At 44.6% G+C, this 24,626-nt stretch overlaps 1 protein-coding gene and 1 long non-coding RNA gene across 4 annotated transcripts in view; both read right to left on the bottom strand.

The window, feature by feature from the left end:
* Positions 1–24,626, bottom strand: part of TOP3B (DNA topoisomerase III beta) — a 297,002-nt gene that overhangs the window by 170,794 nt on the left and 101,582 nt on the right. The gene's annotated exons all lie outside the window — the stretch shown is intronic.
* LOC133221689 (uncharacterized) overlaps positions 1–24,626 on the bottom strand; it is a 64,366-nt gene that overhangs the window by 24,604 nt on the left and 15,136 nt on the right. Inside the window, exon 3 of one of the 3 annotated variants that reach the window (XR_009728047.1) lies at positions 11,992–12,646. The exons of the other annotated variants lie outside the window; for them this stretch is intronic. This is a non-coding gene — a long non-coding RNA (uncharacterized LOC133221689). Of the gene's footprint in view, positions 1–11,991; positions 12,647–24,626 lie in introns of those variants that run through there. 3 annotated transcript variants of the gene reach the window in all.

The following is a 24,626-nucleotide window of genomic DNA, read 5'->3' as shown; positions in this document are numbered from 1 at the left end:
AGGACTGTAATCAAAGAGATATGTGCCAAGAAGATCTGCAGCATCCAGAAATTGTCAGAGTTGTCTTGCCACAGCTTCTTCAGTGATCTTATCCTAAGACAAGTGTTTCATAACAGATCGAATGATACCTAGAATGAATGTTTAAGAATAGACAAGGAAGAAGAAACCTTTTTTTTTCACCAGAAGACTTCATGCCCTACTTAAAAATAAAGGGCATGGTGGCGATTCAGGCACCACCGCCAGAATCAGCACTGTCTCAGTGCCCCCAGCAGCCAGCATGGAGATGGGGCTTCCCTCACTACAGCCTCTGTGATTTACTGCATGCATATAAAGCCTGAGAGCCTCCTGTATGATTTATAGAGGCGTGGGTTGCTCATCTGAGCAGAGGAGTGGGATGCAGAAATGCTTGTGCTCTAACCAGTTTCTGACATGGGCTCCTGCGGCCCAAGGCACGTCATGTTGTTTCTCAGCCTCTGGGCAAGTTCTTACAGCAAATCCTGAGCCTTTTTTGATGTGCTGTTAAAGGTTCCAGAAGAATGGCAAGAGCTTGCAGAACTGCGTTGCTGTTCCACTTCAGTCCCCCTCCATCTGTGTATCCAGGTCTCCTCTCATTCAACCCCTAAGAGCAAGTACTGCTGAGCTGTCTGATGCAAGATGGGGCAATGATTTCCTTCAGGAGCCATCCTTTGTCTCTTGCCTCTAGGAGAGCAAATGCAGCCTATCTGCTGTGCTGGATGAAAGGGCAGAGTTGTCATTTGTCTGTTTCACAATCACATACTTCTGGGCCCTCAGCACTCCAGAATTTTCCTTTGAGCTTCCTGAGCACTTGGAAGAAAGATTTGCCCCTTTGTTCTTCTACTTGTACAATTATGAGTGTAAAAATTCATTGCTCTGTGGTGTCTTTGGCATTCCCAGTAATGGTATCCAGAGTTCCCTGTCCCTGCACCATCCTGTCACTCATCACCAGTTAGAGCAGGATAAAAGCTGCCTTAAATGACACGTAAATGGCCCAGGGGCAATAGAAGAGCACCAGGAATTACGAATTACATCTTTATCTGGGTTTCTAGTATGTCCCTTTTTTACATGCATTGTCCTTAAGATAAGTGTGAGTCAGGGATTTTGTGCCTCTAGAGAAACAGAAGGAAGAAAACAATGCAAGTGTTAAAGGGGAAGGAGAAGCAGAGGGTCTGTATTCTCATGCAGAGCCCCTAAACTGGTACTGCCCCCAGAAATCTGCAAGAAGGCAGCACTCAGCCCTCAGTGCTGATACAGAGAACAATGGAACTAAATCACCCCAAACATTCATAACCAATCTTGTGTCTGCTCCTGAACGCCCCCCTCCAATCTCTTGTTCTTTGTCCTCTGAACTATAGTCACCTTGCATTACGCGGTATGAAATGACTAGTCAGGCTTCCCATTGTCATTGGTGTTAATCACAGGAGATGAATATGAACTGAACAATGGTGTTTATAACCTTGGTTAACAATGCCAGGCACTGGGCTGGAGTCTCCTCTCCCTTTCACCCACACCAGTCCAGCGGCTCCAGTGTAGCTATTTCAGGTTTGCAGCAGCACTGGGGAAGTCAGACTCCAACAGAAAGGCACTTTTAGGATGGAAAAATCCAACAATACTTTTGAAAAATAAAAGGAATGAAAGCAGCAGAACCCGGTGAATTTCTCTGCTTTGCAGCTCAGGTGCACATAAAAGCCACTTTCCATGAAACCAGCATAGTGTATGCGAGAGTAAGGGTGTCTGACCTCTGAAGCAGATCTGCCAGCATAAAGCAAAGCACGGTTCACAGCCATATATTTTAACTAGCATTTGAGAAATCACAGTAAATACAGCTTATGTTGGTACCAAATGAAAACAATGTCTCTCTGGTGGCAGAGAAACTTTATCTTGGGTCACTGGTGTCCTGCTGGCACTGGGATGTATTTATTTTTTAGCATTCAGTGACCTTTGATACCAGTAACTACAGAGGGCTGCCAAGCTGCCCATGGGCTCTTCCATGCCAGTCTTTATCTGCTTTGTACACTGGGCAGTTTGAAACTGAACTCTGCTTGTTTGTGAAGAGGTAGATAGGATCGGTAACAAGCCCTACAGGGACTGCACCCGAGTGTGTCAGTGTATGTGCATGTTTATGGATGTGCCTGTGTGCGTGACACTGATTCTGAGGCTGCTGGTGCTCAGCTAATACACACCCGTGTATGCATGCATGTAATCAAGGGAACTGTAGTTTCTTTCTCTTCTACAATATAAAAGTGGTATTTGCATGGCCATTGGCTTTCAAGGGCAGTCTTCAGCTGGGCTACAACATAGTAATATTCTGGTACCCACTATGTATGGAAATGAGGCTTTTTGTTGTACTTGTGATTATATTCTCTACCACATTAATTAAAACCACTGCTGTGACCTGACCAAACCTGGAGTGTTGCCTGGGTTGTACTTTACCCTGGGCAGTGCCAACTTTGGGGAGTTTGCATAGCCCAGATGCTCTACGACAGTTCAATTAGTTCAGCCAAGTTCCCGTCTGGAGAGGCACACGTGGCCTGAGGTGGCTGTCCTAGCAATGACAGCACGTGGCTCCTGTTCCCCTAGACGCAACTCACTGAGAAAATGGCAAGTTAGGGAAGGAGGAAATGGTGGCTTTTAGCTAGACCTCCACCGACTATATCAAGCTAAAATAACCTGTGCCCTTCTGCTTAAGTGCCACTGGTTGAGAAGCAACTTCATTACGTGCAGTTAACATATAAGCTTAAAAGCATTCAGCTAAAACCAATCCTTCTGCTGTCCTCTGGTCACCAACTGGCAACAAAGCTCCACATTGACACCAATCTGGCAACCTGTAGAGTTTGCCCTGTTACATTTTGCTTCTATAAGCACAGCTATTATTGGAACTGCTTACTTGACCATATTGTATGCTTTAGCTCCATCTGACAATAATTCGTTCTTCCAGCTTGCAACATTAATTACTTATGCATACTATACACACTGCCACTCAAAGTACATGCACATAAAGAAAACAAAAAGATTTTATGCACAGTTGAGTTTTTTGCTTTTTTTTTTTCTATTATTTGTATCTAATGTGAGGACAAGAAGAGATTTTTAGGTTACCTATAACTTGAAAACCAACACCAGAAACACTCGGAAATGTAGCACGTTAACAAACACTGGCTGGGTCTGTAGGTTAGTATAGATAATACAAAGTATAGCTCAGTATGTCTGCTCTACCCAATAAACAGCAGAAGCAAATCTTCACTTAAACATGGATTTGTGGTTGGATGTGTGTGTACACACACACACATTATGTACTTACATGTAACCCCCCAAAAGTAAAAACAGGACTAAAAAAAGCTGGCCAAAATATACATATGCTTTTGGTGATTAACACTGTCCTATCTGTAACACTACAAACATAAGACTGGAAGAGATACTAGCACTCAGGAATTCCCAGCACCATACCGTACATGGATCAGCACTTGTCTGTAAAGCAGTTGTGGCTTTCAGCTCTGTTGTTGCTGGGAAGCTAGTGTCTCCTACGATCACACTGGGCATCCTGATAGACTAATACCTGTCCTAATACCTGTGATGAGATCCTACACAACAACAGACATGACAGTCCAGCAGCACCTTGTGTCATGCCAGCAGAGCTTTCCTATCGCTGCTGAAAGAACCCTGTCTAGGATTGTATTTGTCATTTCTATTACTGCCTCATGTACTGATGGTTCACAGTCATCCACAAACAAACCAATGCATGCATTTTTTCTATCTTTTTTACTGTAGTCAGTTTTTTCCTTCAAGGGAATCTAATTTTCTTCATCCTGCATAGAGCTCTGTATAGATAATAGAGAGACACATCCACAGAACAGTTCCTCTTAACCTAAATCAAGAATCTAGAAGAGGCAGGACAGACCTCCAAGGAGCCCTGATGATCAGCTTGAGGAAGCAGCCTGATTTTTGATGGTTAATGGTGAAGTGCATTCCAAATGTATGTTTTTGCAGGGAATTGTGTCCCATTGCCATTGCTCATTGCTTTCACTGTGCTCCAGCTCACCAGCCCTGATGCTCTGACCCTGTTAATGACAGTGCCTCTTGACTGTTTCATCAGATTTCTTTAGCATACTCCAGCTTAAATGACAATAGATCATTATAGTGAACATTAAACAAGTTTAGTCTTGAATCACCGGTAATCTGTCTATCCCAGTAGTAATCTATTGGCACCTCTCCTTCAGACACTTCCTTATGCCTTTTACTGCTCTTTTACTAATCCCCATCTTTTCCATCTTAATTAATAACTTCCCATGTGGCATCACATCAAATGCTTGACTAAAATCCATACAGATTAGATCTACCACATTCGCCTTGCTTAGAAAATCAGTTATCTACGCAAAGAAATAGTTCAGGAAACTCAGCAAAATCAGCAAAATCAGCACTGTGGTTGTATCCTGTTTATCTTCTCTTTTTCTGGTCCATTATATTTTCTTTCACCACTCTTCTGAAAGCCTCAAATGGTCTTAAAATGAGATAATTTTCAAATATTTTTAAAAATAAAGCATTTAATCAACTATTTTTAAATCATGCAAGAACAACTTTTGGGTCAAAAATGTAATTCAAATCCTTGCTATCAATCTGGTACTTTTTCCTTTGGAATTCTGTGATGGAAATGATCTGGTTTCCCTAGCTTGAAAAATATTAGCTCTTTTAGATTTGCTTTCACCTTTATTGTGATCATTTTCATCCCCTCATTCCAACTAATTATGCTGGGTTTGCTTCATTCTTCCTCTTAAAAGCCTTGGAAAAACCCTCATTTAGATTCTTTTTCATTTAGGTTCTTGTCTCATTCCCTGTTTATTTATGTATCTGAATAAATGTTTCCTTTTTGTTTTAATATTCTTCTGACATCTATTTCAGAGTTATTTTCAGCAATTCTCACTTTATTCTTAACACATGGGTAGTGGGTTTGTCCATCAGTTGCTTTCCTTACTTTCGCTTGCTCTCCCATAGTCTAGTGAAATGATGCCATTGCACAGACTATATTAACTAACAGGATAGACGTGGTTAAATACAGATGTTTTGTAGATAGGTACAGAGTGAATATATCTGCAATTAAATTCACAGGCCAACAGAAATCAAAGATCCTGTTATAATGGAAGCAATGTTTTTATCTGATTAGAGTTGAAAACCCCTTGCATCAGCCCTGCCTATGCCAGAATGCCGAGCAAAATGCTTTGGCTTGCAGCAATAAAAATACTGTATGCTTCTTCTCTTCCAAAGGAATTAAAACTTTCTATCACTAAGAATAAAACAGAAGCAGAATTGTACAAAATAGTGCCTAATTTTTCAAACTGTTGCCTTCTGTTTATTTATTTATTTTTTTTAATTGGGTTTCTAATGCCTGATTTTGAGCAGGAGCCTTACACTGCAAACCAGAGCAGAGCTGAGCCAATCTGTGACCAGCCACAAGATAAAACTAGCTCTGAACTGAAAACCTTTGTGGCTATTTTTGATGCTAAGGATTCTGATTACATTTACAGTTTTTGATTTCCCTTGATCACATCTTAGTTCCTTAAAGATTGCATTTTCCTCTTCAGCTATGGAAAAATCGTATGTGGAATTTGTGCACTATCAAGTTTTGAATTAGTACAAATAGGAGAGATATGAGAAATTCTGGTATCATTACACAAAGGTAAAATGGAATATTCTTTGTGTCCACCCACCAACTGCAATCAAAGGACCATACACAGCAGTGGGAGAACCAAATAATCCAGCTAATTATAAAGAAGCTTTACTGCAGAGGGTATATTCATACATGGAACATTTGCAGCTAAGAGAGAAAAGATTTTCAAAACCCATCTTAGCATAAAATTGGAGTGTCCTCCATGGACACTTTGAATCAGTTGGAAAAAGACCTTCCAGATGACACATATGTCTGACTGTAGAGAGATAGTTCTATTGGGGGACAATAAACTAACTTCTTAATTTCACAAGCCATCACCAACTGTTTGTAACCCTTCAATCACCGTTTTCCTGGGTTAACGTGATGCCTCAGAGGATGCCTGTCTCAGATCCAGTCTGATGTTCTGGTGCTCTGCATTTCTAGTAGCACTGTCAGGACTGCCTCATTGGAGAGCAATGACTGCAAACCTCTGCTAAGAAAGTATTTTTAGGGGTAAATCCTTACTTATTCTTGAGGAGCAGGATGGTGAGCCCTCGCTTTCACTTCCCTTTCTGACATACACCCTACACTGGCATTCTCTGCCCTTTATGTTTTGATTAGTTCCTTGAATTATAACTTTTAGGTTTTCCCTTCAACTTTTCCGCCTAGCTTTACCCATCAGTTTCCTACTGTAAACAACTGTTTTGCCTGCTAGATGGCACTGGACATCCACTAGCGCTGGGACTGAAGGCAGGTGGCACTGAAGAGCTGTAAGGGCACACGGCCACCCTTTGGTCGCTGTTCTATTTACTTTCTGCAATGGCATTTTCTTTGCTCAGATTACTTCATTCCTCATCCACAGCACTGCCCTGCCACTATAACAATTCCATCCGTGTCCTCTTCCTGTTTTATGATGAGTATAAACTTGCTATTAGCACTGCTATGGAGGATTGGAGCTGTTTCTGAACCCATCAGTTGGTTGAAAACAATTAAAACCAAACAGAAGCCCTGAAATTCCTCTGGGTTTCAGCCATTGACTTGATTTGAGTCCAAGTATTTTGCAAGCAATCTGATTTGAGGGATAAAATTAATTAAACTTTTCTGCCTAAAAGCAGCATTACAGAGCTATTTGTGAATAGATACTAAGGGCTAATATAAGGCTGGTGTGAAATCTTCTTGTTCTTGCATTCTGGTCTGAATTCTTTGTATACTGTTAGGACAAACATCCTTGGATGCGCTGTGTACAATATATTCATCAACACACCAAAGAGGAAGCTGATGCTTTCATTTGTGTCTGCAGAGCACCCAGCATAACCCACTGTTGCTGTCCTGACTGTGAGCTTCTCTAACTAAATGTTAAAAACCCCACAGTTGAAACAAACTAGAAAACAAAGTTAACCACAAATATCTGGCCGGAAATACAAGAGCCTCTATCTTCAAAGTATCCACTAGCTCTCATGAAGATACCCCCTTGTGACCCAGCATCTGAAACCAGAGTGCCATCATCACCATTCTAGCCCAGTCTGTCACTTGAGAATGCTGTTCTCTGCACCTACATAATGAGTTTGCTTTTCAAGTACACAGGCAAATGTTTCAGCCAGTGCCAGATGTGCCCACAGTGGGTGTGATTTCTTGGAACCTGAGGGTGTACCCTCTGTTTGGATGGCAAGTTCCATGGCTGTGGTTGCTTGGAGACATTACTGGTATCGAGGTATCTGTCTTGCATGCCTGTAGATGTTTTCCAGGTAGGTGTGGTCATACTTCTACCTGGCTCATCAGATTCCCCACAGATGTCCATGGATCTAGTGACAGAGCCAGGTCTGGCTTTCTCATTAATTCTTTTTCAACCTTATAATTATCATGTATATATGAAGCTGAATGCAGTGCTGCATCCTACCTTATCATTTCTAGGTGCCAGACACCTAATTTCTATCTTTTTTTGTCTCCTCTCCACTAAGAATGTGTCTCTCCATTTCCTCATGGATGCTCAAAACTGATCATCCCCAAAACTAGAGAAGACTCAAATAGAAGCAGAGCTTTTCACAGATTGAATCTTGTGTGGCATTTTAGGATGTCTCTCCCCTTCCTCCCAACCTTTTCATTTCCCTCACTTGGAAAAATTATCACCTGCCTATCAGAGTTGGCAGACACACTGAAATGCTTGTGCCTTGAGCCATTCCTGTGCAACGCCTGGCACCTCTGCTCAACTGTCTGCAGAAAGTGGGTTTGAAGTAAGATGCTGGTCTGTGAAGCAGCAGGGGCATGCAGACTGTTCTGCCGACTCCTGCTGGGGTGGTGAGCTGCTGGGGTGGTGAGCTTCAGCGGAAGGAAGGAAGATTGAGGGCAGATGGTGGCATTGTTGAGGTCTTGAGATGCCACACAGAGATTCACAAAAGTGGCTATTTCTAAACCCAAATGTCTAACCCTGCTTGAAATAACTATGATGCATTTTCTCCCTGTTTAGATAACACAGCACAAGGACTTCTGTGTATTTGCCTACCAATCCCTCTGGCACAGTGTGAAGCAAATGGCTACCTACACCTCTCTGGCTATTTGCAAGGCCACTTAGCTTTAAAATACAGCCAAGAGCTGCATCACCAATCTTAAAATTAACTTTCCTGGTGGGGGGAAGAGTCTTGAATTGATCCTTATCTACTTCACTGGGTCTTGTGCTGACAGTCCGGTTTGCTGTTCTCATCACTGTTAAAGTGTTCTGCTCTTTATTGGGTGCACTGTGAACAAACGCACCAGTCCAGACCTTTCTGATACGGCTGTTGTGATTTGCCTTATCTTTATTTGCTCCCCAAGCCACTTTGGTAGGGCTGAAAAAACCATCTCCTGCAAAAAAAACTTTGAACTCTGGATGAGCAACTAGAAAATACCTTTATTATCAGGGAAGGAGAGCTCAGGCTGCAGCTGGGGTCCAGCTGAAGTGCAGGGAAACTGCAGGGATCTGCACAGGAAGTGGCTGAGAGTCGCTGGCGTGGAGGCTATTAGGGAATTCTTAGAGATGTGTTAAATGGTAGGTTCAGCTTCGCTAATGAATCACCTTGCTCAGGCTACAGAGAGTTTTGGTTATAGGTGGCGTTGAGGGCACAGAAGAAAACGTCATCTCGCACATGCAGCTAATACAGTGATGCCTACACGGGACAGAAGAAGACCTGAGCACGATGACAATAAAAATGTTTATATGCATCACTCCTGTTACGACAAATTAATTAGCTGTTGAGGGAGAAAGTGCTGCAAAGGTATAATTCAGATTTCTGCACGGTTGTACTTTGTGGCAATGGTCAGGAAAATTGAGATGGTATCAGTTCACATTTTACAAAATAATAGTGTGAGCTTGTGGGCTGTGCACATCCAAATAGCCCCTGCTTGCTCAGGGTGATTACTGATGTGCTTAGAGTTAAGCACGCATAAAAGTCTTTGCAGGACCAGGGATGCAAAACACAAATAACTTTTCCCCTCGATATCTTTCCAATAGGTAAGCAACTAAAATAGGAATAAAAGAAAAAAGCACGAACTACAACTTTAGATTTCTACAAATTTTGTGGGTGCAAAGGCCATTTTTTCATCTGTGCCTTGGGTGGTGCAAAACACACTGTTAGTTCTTAACAAACAGACACGAGCGACAAAAAGCTAATATGCAAATTGCCCTATACACGAGGATGTTTTCTTAATTTGTGTGTAAACCTCATTTCGGATTCCAATACATGTCAAACCTGTATCATTTCTCTTAACTCACACTTGAGACATCAGCGACGGGAGAAATAACCTTAACAAATGCCTTTTTCAGTGCCCGGAACCCGGCGGGAGCAGCAGCACTCGGGTGGCCGGAGGTAGGGCTGGGGGTCGGGGTGCGGGTGGTGGGGAGGGATGGGGGAAGCCCTGGTCCCTCGGTGGGAACGACCCAGCTCCGCGTCTCTCTCCCAGCCCCGCCGCGGCAACATTTATTGCAAAAGCAGGAAATTGCTTATTACTAAACTAGCCGGCCAGGGAGCGGGAGCCGATGCTGTTCCACCCTGGCACAGCACTTGCTTAGCTGCTGCTTCCCCTTGTTCCGCTCTTTCTCCTTCTTCTTCTTCCCCCTCTTTCTCTCCTCTCTGCCTCTCTCTCCTCTTCTTTTTTTCATTTTGGCTTCTATTCAAATGTGGGTCAGGGGTGAGCGGCTCCCAACGTCACAAGCTTGCAAGATGGCGCTGGGAGGAAGGCTGTGAGATGAGGAACAGGCTGGTATAAACCGAGAGGACAGGAGAGGGAGAGGAGGAGGAGGAGGAGAGGGGAAGGGGAAGAAAAGCTGCTGCTCCAGATGCAATAAGAAGGTAACGCGGAGCGGGGCGCGGGTCCCGCTCGGCCGGCCGGGCGCTGCCGGGCTCCGCGGTGCAGCCCAGCCCCGCTCCCCGCTCTTTATTCGCAGCCCCGGTCATCTGCCCATCTGCCCGGGGCCGCTCGGGAGAGTCGCCGGGGTGGCGGCGGTGTCCCCTTGTTCCCTGCCCTGCAGCAGCCGTGCCCGGCACCAGCGGCAGCTCCACTGAAAAGAACGGGGGGATCATTTTCTTGTCCCCCTTTACCCCTCTCCCCGTGCCCCAGGCCCCCTCCCCTCGCTCTGCCGGCGCGCTGCCCACTTGCTTTCGGGGCTGGGGCGTGCATACGGTGTACCGGCCACCGTGCCTGCCTGGGGATCGCTAATGCTGGTTATTTGGTTGAAGCGGCTGAAAACTTTCCCCCTCCTCCCGTGCCATTTGTGTGTGTGTGTGTGTGTGTGTGTGTGTGTGCGCGGTGCCCCTTCCCCGGCGGCGCTGGGGTCGGGCGGGGGCCGCAGCTGCTGCCCGCGGGGCCGGCGGGCGCGGAGGGGACCGGCGGGGCGGGCAGGCAGCCCCGAGCGGCAGCAGCCTTCTCCCCATCCCCGCTCGCCCCTGCGAGTGAGCCGTATTTTGTTTTAATTGATTTTACCCCCCGAAAGGAGGGAGCGGAGCCTCCGGGTGCCGGGGGGCGTGTTTGTGCTGGGGATCCGGCCGCATTGTGGCGGAGAGGGCAGGGAAGGGGCTCCCGGGACTCGCATCGCCTCCATTCCCCCCCGCAGTCCATCCGCGGGGCCGCTAGGAGACGAGCCAGGCCCGGCATCCCCCAACCCCAGCGCCGGCCCCACCGAACACCCCCTTCCCCACCGGGACCACGGTGAACTTTTGCCCCGGCTCCCCGCTTCCCCGCCGCCCCCCGTGGTCGTTCGCGATCGCGGAGGGAAGGACCCGCCGGCTCTGCTCGCGCTGCCCGTCGCTGCGGGTCTCTGGCTTTTGTTACGGCACCGCTCGGACGCAATGGACGGAGCCGGGATCGCGCACCCTCCCGCGGCCGGGGTCTCCCGGGACCCTGCCCGCCGGCTTTGTGCCAGGGGGCAAGGCGCGCTCCCCGGCCCCGCCAGCCGGGAGCAGAGCTGTGCCCCCCGCTTTAAAATAAACCCAATTCAATTGTCCGGCCAGGCCGGCACTGTGCTGCCGAGGCGCGGTACGCTGTAATTCCGGGAGCCGGGAGGCTGATCGCCGCCCGCGGCTGCCCGGTCCCGGGGGAACGGCGCCGCGGAGCCGGGCCGCGCTCCACATCCCCAGGCGCGCCGGTGCCGGTGCCAGCTCGGCGGCGGGGGAGCCGCGCTTTTTGTTTTGTTTGGGTTTTTTTCTGGTTGCATTTAAAAGCAAAGCAAAGCCTGCGGGGAGGGGCGGGGGGGGAGGCTGTGTGCGCGGTACGCGGGGGAACCCGCGGTGCCCGCAGCGCCCAGCCTGCTCCCCGCCTGCTCCCGGCCCCTTTTGTATGGGACGGAGAAGTCAATTATTGACTCCGCTTGGCCCGGTCCCAGGTGGCGGCTCTCGGGGCACCCCCCGCGCCCCTGTTATCGCAGGCGCCAGGCGCGCTGTACCCGGGGAGCGCGTACGGACACGCGCGGGGAATCGGTGATGGGGAACTTTCTGCTGCCTTTGGAAAGTCGGGCAGCCCCGGCGCTTGTTGAGGCGCGTAACTTCGCGTTCAGCATCCGCGAGTGGGGCGGGCGCAGCCTTTACACCGAATTACTGCATTATATATGAGCCCGAGTGGCAAGCAGAGGGTTCCTCAAGTCACCCTGGATGTCACTGAGCCGTTAGAATGAATCTGAGAGAGCAGCCAGAAACAAGTTAAGAAGAGCATCAACATTGCATTCTGCTAATAAAATGTCCTTTGGCCAAAACTGGTTTAAATTTGTTGCGGAATGCTGTTTATATTTGAATGGCTCCCATGTTTTTCCACAAATTAAAGGGGAAAACAATATGCAATAGTCACTTTCATTGGAAAATGTCAGAACTATGAGCAGATGTTTGCTGTGCTTGATAAATACACTTTATAAACAACTAGTATTTCAAGATGACTTACTACTATTTTGTATGACTCAGATCTATTGTATATACTGCAGTGGCTCTGGAGAGAAAGCTGTGAATGAGTCCTTAGGATTTCACAGCAAATACATGGGGAAAATGACATATGGAAAGAAAATTGACTTATTTCCACAACTGCAAGTGGCCTCCTTTTGCGCCTTTTCATTAGCAATCTAATCCTAAAAGCATTAGGAGCAATTATTTGCAGTGGTGCCTGACATTCTAGGTCTAATTATTGAAATCAGTTTAACTTTTGATGGTTGACCCATTAGGTCAAATCTGTGTGCCCTTTGTTATATTTATTTAGAAAAAAAAAAGGAGAAGGGGGGGGATGTCTTCAAACTTGCCACCTGCTACTGACATATCATTTTAGCTCCGGAGGAGATCAGCAGTAAGAATAAGCAACCTCTTACATTTGTTACTTTCCATTCTAACACGGGTAAGGGAACCCTGCGGAAGAGCCTTGTTCTTCTGCGTCCAAAATCCATTGCTTAATCATGGCAGACTTGCATGGCCGCAGGGGTGGGAGCAGGAAGAATGGGAGAACCCGAGGATATGGCAGGTTTTTCGTTTGTCCTGCTTCCCTAATCTATGGGAAATGCAGATGAGATGCACATAGGTGAAAAGGATGGGTTTTCAGTGTTTGGGGAAAAAGCTTCTTCCAAGGATCTGGGAGGGCTCTAAATCTTTAATGCATGAAGAAATAGCTCACGTTAGTATTCACATACGTTGCTGGGCAGAATGACTTATGGATGTGTAGATAGTAATAAGTATTGCAAGATGCTTGAAGCAGTTGGTATCACGTGAAAGGCTGTAGTGTCAGTGCTGAATTGCTTGGCAGAAGCCAATGTGTGAGAAGGAGTGGGGGGAGAGAGGAGAGGAAGAGAAGGTGAGAGGCCTTATTTCAGGAGGGTACCCGTTCAATTTATTTTGATTAGTCATTTAAAACAACTAGAACGCAACCTCATGCTAATCCCTTTGGCTGTGTAATGGATTGAAACTCTCTAAACCAGCCACCGCAGCCCAAAATTGGTGATCACAGTGTGAAATTTGAAGTTGTGAACAGCAGGACTTGCAATGAGAGTTCTCATTTTCTAGCATTTTTACAGCCCATAGTAATTAAGAACTGTCAAACATAAACTGTGTTGTACATTGCTTTGACCTTGTATAGAAAATAGTGTGTGGCTATTCTCTGAACTCCTGCTACCTTCTTTGGTGATAGATGTAGGGAAATAGGATAATGTTTGAAAACCGAGGTACATTTGCCTTCATAGCAGAACTCCTGTTTGTGCTGACTGCAGCATTTAACCCTCTCATCCAGTCTGATGAACATACCGTAGCCTGATAGGTAGAGGGCTTAGTGTAGTGAGGATGCTATGTTTTCTCTACTGAAAACCAAGTTTCCCATCCCTTAACCAAACCTGGCTGAGAAAACGTATGAACAAAACTGCAGTTTCTGACAACATTCAGGGAAGAATGTTGCCACAAAGCTTCATTGCAGTGCAGCAGCAAATGTGGAGTGGGAGAAAGCAGAATCACATTTGTGCCATAGCCATTATACTGGCTGCATTGTGACAGGCGAGGCTCAATGGGAAGGGGGACATGCCCACCCTGCTGGGCTTGGAGAAAAATTAACAGGGCTCAGCTGTGGGATTGCCACAACAGAGCATCGTCCCAGCCATAAGCAGGAGAACATCTTTTAGAAAATAAAGATGACTTCTCTTTTGGTTTGCTGTGGATTGCTCCAATGATTAAACCACTAGGGCTGCTTCAATTGGTTTTTATCTTGCTGTAGTATCGGGAACAAGGACAGTGCATTGCAGTCGAGATTTCGTTCTGCTGAGCAGTAGCTCATTGGCAAAGCAACTGCACTGGTTTGTTTAGGTCTTTTTTAATCAGTGGTGACAGTGTGCTTACTGCTCTCAAAAACAGCAGAAAAAAAAGTGTTCCAGAGAGTTTGTATTTTCTTGTTCAGTTACATCTCCAGGTTCCAACAGGATGCCAATTTTAAGCTGGGTTTCTTTCCCTGAAGTGTACACGTATTACAAGCTAGCTGTCCAAACTTGTGAGTTACTCACGCTTCTTGTTTGCAATTCCTGGAAAGAAAATTCACCCTCCAGTGCTGGCTCCCACAAAACAAGGAAGAACTGAAACAGTGAGGTTAATCCAGAATTTTAAGCTGATCTAAAATGGGTTGTTACAATAGCTGTAAGGAGGAGACTACAACACTGCAATAGCTGTACCTGCTCTAAGTGACAGGTGGGAGAAATCCTGTTCTTTTTCATCTATGTTTGGATGACAGCCCAGTGCTGGCCACAAACTGCAATCCGGGATTAATCCTCGCATACTGTTTTCTTTCTATAGATCAGATTTCTCATTTTGTTAATAAGCACAGCCTAGCATGCACTTCAAGTCAGCTGTTCTGGAGTGGAAGCAACAGGGTTTTGCATTATTGAAATGATGGCTCTCGTGCTTTCCTAGAGCCCGTATTGTTTGACCAGGGCAGGGTGGAGGGTGATCCTTGTAATCACAAATACTAAACAGGGATTCCAGTTTCTGATTTTACTTAATGAAAAGGGGAGGGGAGTGTTGTTTATCCGGGATTACATACGTACTATGTAACATTTTCAGATGTGCGCACTGTGGATTTGAAGGGGCTAAAGAGTGATCTTTTAAACCAGAAACTTCAAACAGCGGTTTGAAACTAGACCTACTGTGGGAAACTTCCTTCAGCACTGACTTGCTGATGTGGAAATGACAAACTGCTGCGGTCTCCTGCAGAAAGTGCAGAAAACACATGCACTGACAGCTAAGCTGGGAGAGGAAGGGTCCTAGTCTTCAGCTGGCAATAAGAAGAATTTAGAGAAGTGCACGAGTTTCTTGCTCAACACTTGTCATTAGGGGCTGTTCTAGTAAAGACAGCCCTGAAAACAGGGTATACTTCTTGCTTCTGTCACTGGCTGTTCCGAGAGATCTATGCAGGGACTAGGAACAACTCCCTCTTGTTCTTCCAGCTTTAGATATTGGATGGAAAAACTTGCCAACGTTTTCCTCACCCAGGTTCTGGATGAAAGGTAGAAAGCGTTTCATGTCAGTATGCTGGCCTGAGGCACTCGCTGTCCTTCAGTCTCTTGGGTGAAGGAAGAGGAGGTAGCTTTCAATAATATATCAGTTTGCCCTATCCACTCCCTTCCCCCTCCAAACCGAACACTGTGCAAGATAAAATTGCCTTCAACTCAGTCTTCTGCCATGAGTTTTAAGAGATACACTACAGGCTGACTGGGGAAGAGGCCTCATATGGCAAACAACCTCACTCTGCTCTTCATGCTGGGCTAGTCCCATTCATTCCTGGCCTGGTTTAAGATGACAGGGGTGTACAGCAGATTCCTTCCCCTAAATGTGTGCTCATTTCCCGTTGTATAAAGAACCATTCAGTATGTGGATGCAGTTTTCCAGGAGTCACATAAAGACACTGCCATGTAGGACTCTACTTACTGCATTTCCATCTGCTGTCAAGATGCCACCAGGCAGTTTGACAGTTTGGAAATCTTTTCTCTTGCCCGATAAAGAACAGGATGGAGTAATTTGCATTGCCAATTTTAACTGAGGATTGAAATCAGCCAACAAGAAACCTTACTTTAAAGCTTGCTTGTTTGTCTATGTGGTTGTTAGTTACTCTCCAGTGGAAAGACTGGATCTCACTGGTTTTTACCTATTAAAACATGTATGGATGTGCAACTAAAAATAACTTTGAAGTAAATCTGGCATTATTTTCTGCTGAGCAGGAGGACAGGATTTAATGTATTCAAGCTATGATTTAACATGCAAATCAGAAACAAAATTAATATACTATGTTATTGTTTCTGAGAAATGAATCTAACATCTTATATAGCATTAAATTCAATGAAATGCTAAATCTGAGTATATTGAAGTGTTAAATAAAAATATTTGGAAAATACTTTCTTCTCAAAATACTTCCTGCCAACCTTCCCAGGACTCTTCCTGTGTGACTTACTCTGTAATTCTTATTCAGCTCCATTTTAAATGCAAAGCAAAGGAAATGTTCATTAAGCAAAAGGGAACTGATTATTTTCTAGCTATGCTCCTCTTCTATGAGTTTAGAACTAGAAGATGTTAGTCTCTTAGCACCTAGTTTTGATTTGGAGGGAAGGAAGTTTTCTTGCCCTTCTGCCCTTCCTCAAATATCAATTGCTGTGTGCAGTCTGAAAGAACTAGTTTTTGAACTAAAACTGAAAAAACATCTTCTTTGTCCCTTTACAAAAGGCTCCTGATGCAAAAGGTAAGATAACTGCCCAGGACTGGATGAAACAGTGAAGTAGTGGCTTTCTCTGTTTAGGGGTTAACTTGCCTCAAAACTTCACTACCAAAAAAATAGTGAAGAGTGACTTATTTTTAATAAACCAGATCTATTTACAAGCAGGTTTGCTATTATGCCAGGGTATAGTGAGACATGAACTTATGCTGCTTTTATTTAATGTTGTTTACCCTGGAAGGATGAGGTGCTTTGTATTCCTAGTTTCTTTTTACCCTCTTGAAGTATTCAGAATGATGCTCACGTGGAACTTTTTGCATCAAACTTCTCAAGTCCTTGAAAAAGGCTCTTTGTTAGTTTTCCAGGCAGTTCAAATGCTCTTTGATAATGTGATATTAGTGACGTGATTATGTCCTGTCCTCAAAGAAAAATGTGGATGTCCTTCTACGCAGGAAAAATATTTACCAAAGTTGTAGATGGCAGAGAATCCACTAAAAATAAAGGTCTGTGCACATCTATGAGGTGTAAATAGCCAGAAGTGTAGTACCAAAATGCTCAACAAAAGGAATTTTGGCATGAGGGTGAGTTGTCATGTAATTTCTCAGGTGTCAGCAGACTGATGTTTGGCTGAGCATGTTTTAAAAGTAATATAACTTTGGACTCAAAAAGTTTTACCCAGAAAACTTGGTTATAGGTGCTTACTGTTATGAATTGGTGCAGTGATAGAAGGTATGCGGACATCTAATACTTCTGGGTGAGCCTGTGGTCTAGGGAATTCTGGGTTCAGTTTCTATCACTGATTTAAATTTTCCATGCTCTGGTCATGAAGGAAGTTAAGCAACTTAAGTTTTCTTCATCTTTAAAGTGTAGAGAATACAATGTCCTTGGTTTATCTTGTATATTTATATTATAAGTGCTTATATTTAAAAGTTTGCACAATGGGACCCTGACCTCAGCAAGGGCCTGTAAATGCTGTCATCATACACAGAGTTGTAATACAGCTTCAAAATGGTAAAGCTGCCAAAGGACTAAGGCTTCAGTATTCTGCAAAACCCACAGTGGGGGAGGAAGAAGAGGGAAGATTGCTCTCCACTCCTTCAGAAATGCTACATTTCTTAGTCTCTGCTGTCCTTTATCAAACCAGGCTTTCAGAATTGTAATGAAAATTGCAACATGCCAACTATAAAAACTGTTCACTTTTTGTGACAGCATTGAAAATATTAACAAGACTTTATCCCCCTGCAGCGAACACTGGGGGTTTTTTTGGAGGTCTGTTTTGCTCTGCCAGCTTCTTCCTGGGAATAAATAAATGCCTCTAAATAACCCCTTTCAGGATGCGCAGAGCAGCAGCTTGTATTTTTTGCCTTTCCTCCCTGGGCTGCACGGTGCAGTGCCAGCGTCCTGCGTGACGAAACAGTCTTGGAAATTCTTGGAAAAGCACTTCCGTTTGCTCTAGGTAAAAACTGTGTTGGCAGCAAAACCGACTCTGCTGTTTACAAGCTGGCAGCATTCTTAAGTGAACTCCAAGAAAAGTGGTTTAATGTATGCGGTTCTGCATATCCATCCAAGACGCAGAGGTGTTTGAGACTGTTGGCCTGGTATTATGGGTGGTGCCTCTGGAGAAGGAATGTCTTGAGTATTTCCCCAGGTGTGGACCTCTTTTTAGTATCTGTAGTCAGCTGGCTTATCCCAGTTTGCTGGGTCTCCCAGTTTCTGGTTGCTACTTGTAAGTGATGGGTTTAATTACTCTAGTGATACTCCTTAGCTCCTAAGTAAGGGAAAATTGGACCTGAGCACAGAGAGAGGACTGTAAGCCATTACCTTCATTCTGACAATCTACTTTGGTGGCTAAAACAAAGAGTTGTATATGAGAATTTGTTTGCCACTGATTTGTTGCTTGATTCTGCCTCTGTAAGGACATGGTATTTTGCAGATGGGCTGAATTTCCATTAGCATTTAATGAACAGTAAATAACAGTAGTAGCTGCTATTGTCTAATATTTCACCCTGTTAATTGTGCAAGAGGGTTTCAAGCTGAATGCTGTACTAATAATTCAGTATCCTGTAAGTGGAACCAACTGCAGAGAAAAACTAGTATGTTTGATAGTGCTGTAGTACCGGAAATCACGCTGTTATTTAAAAGCTGCATGAAGGTGTAACTAACAATAGAGGACAGTCATGAAAGGAAAATATATTTCAAAGGTCCTGCTGGAACAGTGAACACTGGAGTATGTATTAAAATATTTGCCTATCCAGCAAAGAGGTCCTTTCCACCCAAGGATCTCATAATGCCTTCATAATTACTAATCAGAGATTTACAGCTGTGTCTCTGCCATCTTCATATAACCTTTTTTGAGATGCTTATATGAGTTTCTGAAAGCTGCAGAAGGGTTCTTCTGTACAGAACGGAAGCCATGGCCATAGCCAGACAAACCAGCTTCCACTCCCAGTACACGCAAATGGCTGATTAAGCACCCCAGTTTCTCTCTTGCACTTGTAACAAATAAAATCCCTCTCCCCTCCAAATTTTGAGAGTTATATGAAATGAGACCTGGGTTACCTGACGCCAGCTGTGGTGTTTCAAAAGACTTATCACTAGTTTTCTGCCTAATACTCAGAGAATCTAATACCATATGCCAGAGGCTTGGGATGTTCCCCATCCATGAACTGGTCGGACAAGAAAGGGGGAAAGGACTCCAGGTGAGTCCAAGTAAGTTTCCATGTGAATCTACTCTGCCATTATTCAGAATATTTGCCTATTTGTGCTTGCTTCCTCTGTGGTTACGCATGGACCATGCTACCTCTGTGTCTGTCTGTAACAGCTAGGGCTGTACCCTCACAGAAAGCAAAAAACCAAAAAACCAAACCCACCGACCAAACCCAAAGCACTTCCCCTAAGCCTTCTTGGAGCAAAATCAAAGTATGTCCCCTGTTGAGGTGGAGGGGAAGCTGCTTCAGTACAATGGCTTTGACCATCACTGATGGTGAGTGGGAGGGTATCTGACAGTGTTAGCTCTGTGGATTGACTGGCTGGGATCACGTTTTTGTAAGTGAGAAGGTAGCAGCTGTCCTTTGTGGCATGCAGGACACAGCGTTTCAGGGCAACTTGCAGCCTTTTTTTCCACAAGAACTGCTCCATGCTGTGTCATGCTTTTGTCCCACTATTCCCTCCTTTGTGCCCAGGGAGGGGAAGGGGCTGGGTGCCCACCAGCAATGCTTGACTGGCACAGGGAAAGCAAGCCTGCCTCTGCTAAACTTACACATCACTGGAGATGAATCAGTCAAGTTTGTTGTTTTGCTTTTGTTTTTAGTTCCCAGTTTTTCAGACCTTCGGGGAAGAAAGGATGTCAGCATCCTGACTGAAGTCAGTGTAATGCCAGGGTGTGGGATTTCCATAATTCAGTGTCTGTCTTACTGCTTTTTAACAAAATGTCTGAAATTAAAGAAGTAGAGAGGTGGTTTTGCAAGAAAATAAAAGAATGAATGGTGCAAACTGGTTGCTGGTCAGATCAGAGTCTTCAGGAGAAACTGTCTTTAATAGATGTCATTGTAAGGGTAATGCTGCACTTGGCACCACAAATTAGATTTAATGCCATAAATGGAGATAAAGCACATTGCAGCTGACAATATACTCCCAGACCATGTCCCTGGGTAAAGATCTTGCAATGCAAGGCACAAATAGGTGCAGCAGAGATAACTGACTGGGGGGGTCAGATTCTGCAAGTGCTTACTCAGGCACTTTGCTTGAACTCAGTCTGGAGTAAGAGCTTGCACAACCCAGCTGGAGGAGCGGGGCTGGAGCTTTAATAGCTGTTGGGTAAAACAGAACTGCTTGGGGGTTTTATTTATTTTTGAAGTGCCTGGTGAGGCTGGCTTTAAGTAAAAGCCTGCTTCCGACCCTGACTTGCCTGCCTGTTTATTTGCTGCTATCACCTGTAACCCAGAATTGCAAAACTCCTGTGGATACACTAGTGATGCCTCTGCAAAGCTTCCCTAGCAAAACTTCAACTGGATTTTAAAAGCACATGCTTCTTTCAAACCCCTCAGCTATGGAGTTCAGGCTTAGCCTAGTGGGGTGAGAACGTTTTGGACTAGGTCAGAGAGCCACATCGAATGCTCTGGATCCAGTTTCCCAGGCTGATCTGTTGCCTGAGTTCTTTGAAGGGAGCAGAGCACCTGCAGATCCCCTTCTGGGGATTCCCTTAAAATGTGGGGAAGCCTCCAACAGGTGTGTGGAGCTGGCATGGCCTTGGCCTAAGGTGGGGAGAGGTGCGGCTGGGACACGTCTGAACCTGCACTTGGGCTGGAGCAGGGAATCAAAGAGGCTGTAAGTGGTAGCTGTTCTCAGCTCCTCTGTGTCCCTGAGCAGAGGGAAGGGATGCTAACCTCCAGCAGGCCCGGTTCAGTAAGATATTCCCGTTAGGAAGTAGGCAGCGGGCAGAGGAGTTGCAGCTGCTTGTCCCCCCCACTCTGAAAGGCAGTGAATTGGCTGCCACGGCAGATGCTGACTAATTGTATCAGGAAAGACGTGGGAGGTGATAGAGCTGATTCAGGTCCCTGCCTTGAAAATCCTGAGCCCGGCTGGGTGAATGCCTGATTAATGTATTTCTCCTCAGATTCATTTGCTTTGAGGTCATGGTTCAGAAGCTTAAGAGCAAACAGGCAAGACATTCTGAGTCCTGCTGGACGTGTGTCACACTCACTGCCTAGGTGCTCTCCGTTTAAAAGGTTTTGACAAAGTGAAGTCCCAGATAGACAGAGGTACTACTCTGTCAGTGAAGGCTCTGCTGGGATGTCAGCATGGGTAGCGGTTTGAATCTTTCTTAAGAGGCAGTTAGTTGGCTGGCATTAAACTCATTCCTTCTGATGGGTCACTGGATTGTCTTCATAAGAGCTTTCTGGCTTATTTTAAAAACTTAATGTTTAAGATGTAAATAAAGCATTTTCTTTTGCTTTCACTGAAAAGAGTGTAAGCACCTCATCCAAGTAGGAAAGAAAAGCATGATTATTCATATGAAGTCAGTCTCTACAGTGAATGACTGAATGAGTGAGTCTAACTGGAAGAGTACATCAGTTCTACTGAGGGCAACAGACTCTTTAATTCTGTTAATCCCCAGAAGCCTTACAGAAAAATATGTTTTCTCCCTCCTGCTTCTTGTCAGAGGATTTGGCAGAAAGAAATCTACCTCCTTCCGAATCTAGTTTCTAGAACGTATTTGCTCTTTAAGAACAAGTCAGCACAGTAATCCTGGTCCACGTTAACTGCTATGAAATATGGTGTTAACGTTTTAGCCCTATAGTGGCAGGAAATTGGATTTAAGATTTTTCCCCTTGAATATAGAAGAGTTTAGGAGCAGGAATAAAAGAAAAAGAAAAATCCTTACAATCCTCTCTCCAAGTCTTATTTCCATAAACTAATCTTTCAGTTCATCTCATCTGCCTATTGTGCAGTTTCGTGTATGATTTAAATCATGATAGTCTTTAAATGCAAGTTGACACCTCAGATCTCTGTGCTGGCTTCAACTCTCAGTCCATAGTGTTTGCTTATTTCGATTTATGCTTTGATTGTCTAACCTGTTGGATTTTTTGCTTCCTCCAGAATGCTCAGTTGTGAACATACTTGCTATTTCCAAACATTTCTACCTATCTGCTGTATCACCTCAACCAATTCATTCCCTGGGCTGTGCTTGTTCCTACCTGGTTTCTCTGTCTCTTTCCACACAAACTTCGCACCATGTTTTGGGCTGTCCTTCACAAGTGTAACACTAATTTCTTCACTGTAAGCTACTCCACAACTTCAGAGACTGACAGAATAGTTTAGGGTTACACGCATGCAAGTGTTTGTGTAGCATTTGTTGGTGCATGAAGACTCTCTTTACAATAAGATCCATGTTTTAAAACTCTCTGAAAACATCCTTCCTATTCTAATATTGGATCCACTTGGCTCAAATCTTTCATTGCCTGACTTGTATGAAACTGATATACCAGTAAATGAGAAAGTATCGTTGCAGTTCTCTTTAGGGACAGGGAAAATGAGGAACATCTAACTGACTTGCAGGAAAATCTTCTGGCTGTTCTACTGACAGTGTCCTTCCACTTCCCTTAGTATACTTTTTAATGTTTGGTTAATTCTTCTGGAGCAGAAGAGTCATATGATAAAGTTCTAAGGAATATTCTAAAAGATACAAACTTCAGTGTGTTGCTGCTTTGTTTTGCTAGATACCAGTGGTTAGATTGAAGCCTCTGTTTGTACAATTCCCACTTGTTCTTGACCTCAAACCTCCAGCCTGTGTCAAAGTCTTGTTTTGCAGAACTGCGTGCCCTTATGTCTAAGGAAAACTTGTGACTGATGGAAGGTTTGATATTGAATGCTCTCAATTCCTATTGAAATCAGTAGGTTGAAGGTGCTCATTGTTAGATTAGGCCCAACAGCTAAGATGCAACTTGCAGATCAGATCTCTCCTGCACCTGGGTCGCAGAGCCTTGGAGAGAAGCAGTAGATGGTCTCATTCCCTGCCATGGACAGTCTCAAGCCGTCCCATTAAATTGATCATTATTTATTATACACACACCCATATGGACTCTTTCTCTATTTTAAATATATGTGAATAATACCAGACATGAGTGTTCCTGTGTGGAATAACTGAACTCAGTTACACCTGGCATTCAGTTACAACAGGAAAAAATGGGGTTTGGTACTTAGTGCTGAATAGCAGAGGCTAACTCATCAAAATTTTCCATTGCAAAAATGCTATGTCCGAATTTCTCAAATAGTGTGTGTCTGTAATAGGCCCAGAGACATGACAGCACACGTGGAGGACATGAGGGGTAAGACACAGGACATGAATTTTTCTGCAGGTTTTAACAAAGCCAGAATCTTCTGTGCCCTCTCTGCTCTGCCACACAGAACAAAAACCCCAAGGGGGGTGTTTCCAAAGTCATCTGAGAGCTGACAGCACAAAATGAAAGCCCCAAGGGTTTCTCCAGTCATTGAAGGGGCATCCACAGCCTATGAATGTGAAAATGCAACTGAGCTGCACTTTGAAAGTGAGAGGATAGCGGCCTGGCACAGTGACTGGGGAGTCACTGAACAGTAAAGACTGCCACAATGTGGAACTCATGAGCCCGTGTTTAAAAAAGTCATTTGTTTAACTGGTCTGTGACTTACTGCATGCTGGTGGCTGTTGGGCCCCAGATCCCGAATGTTCCTCCATCACCCTCCCCATGTCTGTGTCTAAGTCAGCTTCCCTTTGGGGAAGTGTCCCTTTGGGACACTTGCTGTGGCATAAAGCTTGCTGGAAAATCCCAAAGCCATGCTTCGTTTCAGACCTGGGCATGTCGGATGCCTGGCTCTAACAAGTAACATGAGTTCTCCTCTGCTGTCTTTAGGAGGGACTGCCCATTTCTGTGTCTGGAGGCAAGGGCCCACAGCCTGTGAGTAGGAGTCTGCTCCCATTTTTGGCTCCATCACACAGATATGCAAACTTTGGAAGTGAATGATGTTGTTGACCCATTATGCAGCCCATGGGGCAGAAAGCACTGCAGGAGGGAGCTGGAGGGCAGCATGGGCAATTCAGTTCCTGCTCCAGCCCGTCTGTCTGAATCCCCAGCAGGCAGACCTGCTACATGGCCACTGTTACGGACAGTTGCACCTGATGTGTAGAGTTACTTGGCACATTGTGGATGTAGTTTCCCATTGATTTTTGGTGGAATTGATTTATAGAGCTATTTAATGGAATTGATTCTTTTTACAACTTTTTTCCCTCTTAAAGACCAATTGTTTTTCTTGAGTGATGGCTACAGGTTTGTGTTTATGTATTAATATGTTCATGCACCAGCAATCCCAACAGTGCTCTTTCTACTTGCACTGCAAAAGAAAGCCTCAATCTCACATGCCATCTTAAATTTCAATATTATATTTGATGTATGACCTGGAATAAATTAAACGTGCTAGAACTTGCAAGGTGAAATCCTAGTGGTGGGTATAACCACAAGGCAGTGTTCTATTAAGCCAAGGACTGTGGAGAATGTCTGTTGTGGTTGTGTCTGGGTTACGAGTGGCTCCCTTTGGTTTAGTGTGGGTGGATATTTTTATTCTGCCTGGCTTGTGAACAAGGGGATGAAAATTCAGAATTTACCTACAAGAAGTGTAAGACTCTGCTGAGTTTTCCTTTACAAGCCCATAGGTAGAAACCACATTTTTATCCTAAACCAAATATTTTGATTATACTTAATGTCTTTCATTGATTGTCACTCCAGAGTGGCTTGCATTAGGAAAATGTGATATTCTGTACCCG

Source organism: Neopsephotus bourkii, unplaced genomic scaffold, assembly GCF_033783945.1.
Source record: "Neopsephotus bourkii isolate Nb327-2 ecotype Australia unplaced genomic scaffold, CSIRO-AGI_Nbou_v1 NB_1542, whole genome shotgun sequence".
NCBI classification, from domain to species: Eukaryota; Metazoa; Chordata; class Aves; order Psittaciformes; family Psittacidae; genus Neopsephotus; species Neopsephotus bourkii.
The sequence above is the reverse complement of the archived record's forward strand: the minus strand, read 5'-3'. Positions and strand labels throughout refer to the sequence as shown.